The following is a 6127-nucleotide window of genomic DNA, read 5'->3' on the forward strand; positions in this document are numbered from 1 at the left end:
CACCACAGCTTAAAGAGTCTCACATCTGGCATTATTTACCAGTGTAGTGCGCACATTGAGCATAGTGCGCACGCAACGTCCGTTACTCTTAAAATAAATATATCCTTTCTTATATTCAAGCTAGCATACACATTTAATAACTTTGTGARGTAAACTAAACGATCAAAGCTGATATACAGACACATTGAAACCCTGAAAGAAAAAATGCATGAAATGACATCATCCCACCAAGTAGAATCTAGAACAAGGGAAGAATACACTTTTGAATTCACTGTCTCTTTATAAAATAAGCACTTTCAATGGCTGTTAATATCCTTTACTTGAGCTGGTGTGTAGCTGTCTTCACAATCTGGACAATTGTTTCTGGGGATTAGAATGTTCACTAAAGCCTATTCTTCGATTCCCCTCCTCCACTCCTCTCTCTATAGTCAAGAGGGGGGCGCTTAATTGTCTCAAGCTATTCACAGGCACACACATCCACACCAAAATAAAATAGAAATACATTTTCTCTAAAGGATTCCTGGGACATAGTTACTGTAGTGGCTGTGCTCGTTTATTAAGCAGTCGGAGGGAACGCAGGGCATACACTACACCTACTCATTCAAGGGTTTTTCTTTATTTGTACTATTTTCTACTTTGTAGAATAATAGTGAAGACATCAACACTATGAAATAACACATATAGAATCATGTAAGGATCCACCCATTTTTTTCAATTTTCGCCTTAAGTGAAATCTAACTGCCTGTAGCTCAGGCCCTGAAGCAAGGATATGCATAGTGATCAATATTCATTTGGAAGAGTCAGCTTTTTAAACCAACATGGCTCAGTTTAAATTGTTTTTACATTGTAGTAAAACAAAATCTCATTTGATATGTGTTTTGACATAAAATTACTACATTCTGTAGCAATTAATGTTTTTTCCCATTAAAATGCGATTTGATGAAAGTTAATGCCTTCAACTGCAGGTGATGCAAAAAGGTGTCCGGACCATAAAAAAATATCTGTTATTAGTAATGTACAAAAATAACACTGCCGTTTGTGGAAATGTGAAAGGAATGTAGGAGAATAACACAATAGAGCTGGTAAAAGATTATACAAAGAACAAACCTACCGTTCTTTTGTATCTTTGAAATGCAAGAGAAAGGCCATAATGTATTATTCCAGCACAGGTGCCATATACATTTCGGCCACTAGATGGCAGCAGRGTGCGCGCAACTTTTTCGACTGATCCAATGAACCATTGCATTTCTGTTCAAAATGTATCAAGACTGCCCAAATAWGCCTAATTTGTTTATTAATAACTTTGTTAAATTGTGTACTCTCCTCAAACAATAGCATGGTATTCTTTCACTGTAATAGCTACTGTAAATTGGACAGTGCAGATAGATTAACAAGAATTTAAGCTTTCTGCCAATATCAGATATGTCTATGTCCTGGGAAATTCTCTTGTTACATCCACAACCTCATGCTAATTGCATTAGCCTACATTAGCTCAACAGTCCCCTGGAAGGGACACCGATCCTTAACTTGTTTGGGATAGGGGGCAGCATTTTCACTTTTGAGTGAATAGCATGCCCAGAGTGAACTGCCTCCTACTCAGTCCCAGATGCTAATATATGCATATTATTATTAATATTGGATAGAAAACACTCTGAAGTTTCTAAAACTGTTTGAATGATGTCTGAGTATAACATAACTCATATAGCAGGCAAAAACCTGAGAAAAAATCCAAACAAGAAGTGGGAAATCTAATGTTTGTAGTTTTTGAACTCACCCCTATCGAATACACAGTGGGATATGGGTTATTTTTCACTTCCTAAGGCTTCCACTAGATGTCAACCATCTTTAGAACGTGGTTTCAGGCATCTCATGTGAAGGGGGGATGGGAGCTGTTTTACTAAGGGGTCTGCCAACAGCCTCGTTCTCAGTCACGCGCTTTCACTTGAAAGGTTGCTCTCGTTCCAGTGCATTTCTACAGACAATGGAATTCTCCGGTTGGAACATTATTGAACTTTTATGATAAAAACATCCTAAAGATTGATTCTATACTTAGTTTGACAAGTTTCTTCGACCTGTAATATAACTTTTTGAACGTTTCGTCCGAATGGACCAGATCGCGCTTTTGGATTGTTTACCAAACGCCCTAACAAAAGAAGCTATTGGACATAAATGGACATTATCGAACAAAACAAGCATTTATTGTGGAACTGCGATTCCTGGGAGTGCATTCTAATGAAGATCATCAAAGGTAAGTGAATATTTCTAATGCTATTTATGAATAAATGTTGACTACCCAACATGGCGGATATTTCTCTGGCTGGTTTGGGCTCTGAGCGCCGTTCTCAGATTATGCTTTTTCCGTAAAGTTTTTTTGAAATCTGACACAGCGGTCGCATTAAGGAGAAGTGTATCTAAAGTTTCATGTATAATAGCTGTATTTTCATCAACATTTATTATGAGTATTTCTGTGAATTAATGTGGCTCTCTGCAATATCACTGCATGTTTTGGAACTACTGAATCTAACACGCCAATGTAAAATAAGATTTTTTGATATAAATGTGAACTTTACCGAACAAAACATACATGTATTGTGTAACATGAAGTCCTATGCGTGTCATCTGATGAAGATCATCAAAGGTTAGGGATTCATTTTATCTCTATTTGTGCTTTTTGTGACTCCTCTCTTTGGCGGGAAAAATGGCTGGGTTTATCTGTGACTTGGTGGTGACCTAACATAATCATTTGTGGAGCTTTCGCTGTAAAGCATTTTTGAAATCAGACACTGTGGCTGGATTAACAAGAATGTTATCTTTAAAATGGTGCCTAATACGTGTATGTTTGAGAAATTTGATTTATGAGATTTCTGTTGATTTGTATTTGGCGCCCTGCAATTTTATTGGCTGTTGGCCACACATATGGAATAATGTAGTAACCAAAAAAGTGTTAACAGGTTAACACTTTTTTGGTTACTACATTATTCCATGTGTTATTTAATTGTTTTGATGTCTTCACTATTATTCTACAATGTAGAAAATGAGTAGYTGTTCAAAAACTTTTGACCGGTAGTGTAAATATTTGCTATTTTTATTACTACACCAATTTCCCTGTAAGGCCAGACCAAGACATTGTTTATCCCCAAACAGTTTTCACACAACCTGAAAAAAGTGTATTGGGTTGAATTGACAAAAGACCATCAGGTGCAGAACGTACTGTAGAAGGGGGATTGCTGTAGRGTAGCTCATACTACTTGAGAAACTGTCATGCACCAGCAAACCGATCTAAGGAGAGAGAACGTTTTTGTAATGTTACCGGTAATGTTACCCTAATGTTTGAATGTCCAGTTTTCTGTTAGTAAAGAGAACATTCTTTGTTAGCAAAAACCTTCTGAGAACCTTTTTAGAATGTTTTTGTGTTAAAGTTAGAACATTCCCTTAATGTCAAGCAGAAACAAGAACATTGTGTCCAGTTTTCTGAAGGTTAGGATAATATTCCATCAACCTTCCACCAAATATACACAGAACATGGTTGCCATGTTCTCAGAGCAGATCTAGCACCAGTGACTAGATCAATAAAAAATTGGTCAGATGAAGCAGATGCTAAGCTACAGGACTGTTTGCTAGCATAGACTGGAATATGTTCCGAGATTCCTCCGATGGCATTGAAGAGTTCACCTCATCCCCACAGTGACCGTGCGTACATACCCCAACCAGAAGCCATGGGTTACAGGCAACATCCGCACTGAGCTAAAGGCTATAGCTGCCACTTACAAGGAGCGGGACTCTAACCCGGAAGCTTATAAGAAATCCCKCTATGCKCTCCGGCGAACCATCAAACAGGCAAAGCGTCAATACAGGACTAAGATCGAATTGTACTACACCGGCTCTGACACTCATCGGATGTGGCAAGGATCGCAAACCATTACAGARGACAAAGGGAAGCACAGCCGAGAGCTGCCCAGTGACACGAGCCAACCAGACTACTACTATGCTCGCTTCGAGGCAAATAACACTGAAACATGCATGAGAGCATCAGCTGTTCCAGAAGACTGTCTGATCATGTCTCCGCAGCCGATGTGAGTAAGACCTTTAGACAGGTTAACATTCACAAGGCCGCAGGACCAGACYAATTACCAGGACGTGTACTGCGAGCATGCACTGACCAACTGGCAACTGTCTTCACTGACATTTTCAACCTCTCCAAGTCTGTAATACCAACATGTTTTAAGCAGATCACCATAGTCCCTGTGCCCAAGAACATTAAAGGTAACCTGCCTAAATGACTACCGACCCGTAGCACTCACGTCTGTAGCCATGAAGTGCTTTGAAAGGCTGGTCATGGCTCACATCATCCCAGAAACCCTACACCCACTCCAATTTGCATACCACCCCAACAGATCCAGATGATGCAATCTCTGTTGCACTCCACACTGCCCTTTTTCACTTGGACAAAAGGAACACCTATGTGAGAATGCTATTCATTAACTACAGCTCATTGTTCAACACCATAGTGCCCTCAAAGCTCATCAATAAGCTAAGGACCCTGGACTAAACACCTCCCTCTGCAACTGGATCCTGGAATTCCTGACGGGCCGCCACCAGGTGGTAAGGGTAGGTAACAACACATCCGTCACGCTGATCCTCAACACAGGGGCCCCTCAGGGGTGCGTGCTCAGTCCCCTCCTTTACTTCCTGTTCACTCATGACTGCACGGCCAGGCACGACTCCAACACCATCATTAAATTTGCCGATGACACAACAGTGGTAGGCCTGATCACCGACGACAAGACCACCTATTGGGAGGTAGTCAGAGACCTGGCCGTGTGGTGCCAGGAAAACAACCTCTCCTTCAACGTGATCAATACAAAGGAGTTGATTGTGGTCTACAGGAAAAAGAGGACCGAGCATGCTCCCATTCTCATCGACGTGGCTGGTTGAGAGCATCAAGTTCCTTGGTGTCCACCTTAACAAAATAACATGGTCCAAGCACATCAAGACAGTCGTGAAAAGGGCACGACAAAACCTATTCCCCCTCAGGAGACTGAAAAGATTTGGCATGGTTCCTCAGATCCTCAAAAAGGTTCTACATCTGCACCATCAAGAGCATCCTGACTGGTTGCATCACTGCCTGGTATGGCAACTGCTCTGCCTCTGACCACAAGGCACTACAGAGGGTAGTGTGAACGGCCCAGTCCATCACTGGGGCCAAGCTTCCTGCCATCCAGGACCTCTATACCAGGCGGTGTCAGGAAGGCCCTAAAAATTGTCAAAGTCTCCAGCCACCCTAGTCATAGACTGTTCTCTCTGCTACCGCACGGCAAGTGGTACCGGAGCACCAAGTCTAGGTCCAAGAGGCTTCTAAACAGCTTCTACCCCCAAGCCCTAAGACTCCTGAACACCTAATCAAATGACTACCCAGACTATTGGCATTGCCCCCTCCCTTTTACACCGCTGRTACTCCGTTGTTATCATCTATGCATAGTCACTTTAATAACTACCTACATGTACATATTACCTCAACTAACCGATGCCCCCGACACATTGACTGTACCGGTACCCCCTTGTATGTAGTCTCACTATTGTTATTTTACTGCTGAWCTTTAATTACTTGTTACTTTTATTTCTTATTAAACTGCACTGTTGTATTCAGCACATGTGACTAATACAATTTGATCTCACAACATCTTGGCTTAATGATACTCCTGAAATCAAAGTTTTTCTTGAATGTATTTGTACAGAGCTAAGATTTACTACAAAGTGCATTCACCCTATTTCTTACACCTATCAAGTTGTTTCATATCTACATAAGTGCCTAGGGAGGAGGGCTAAGGGTTTCACTTGTGTAGATCAGAAACAACTTGATAGATGTAAAGCAATAAAGTGAATGCACTGAAGTAAATCTCAGCTCTGTTAAAAGTGGCCTGTGTTGGAGACCTGCTTGGGGATGTGAGAGCAGGGTGACTCCCTTAGCAGTTTTCAAACACAGGCCACCAGCACCAATGACAAACACCCTAACCACTGTCCCAATAAGGGACATCTCTAGTACTAGTAATAATAAATGACTGTATAAATGAACATGCACAACGTAATTATGTATGTCAAATATGTAAGTTGAAAACACTATGTTAAA

Source organism: Salvelinus sp. IW2-2015, linkage group LG2, assembly GCF_002910315.2.
Source record: "Salvelinus sp. IW2-2015 linkage group LG2, ASM291031v2, whole genome shotgun sequence".
Lineage (NCBI taxonomy): Eukaryota > Metazoa > Chordata > Actinopteri > Salmoniformes > Salmonidae > Salvelinus > Salvelinus sp. IW2-2015.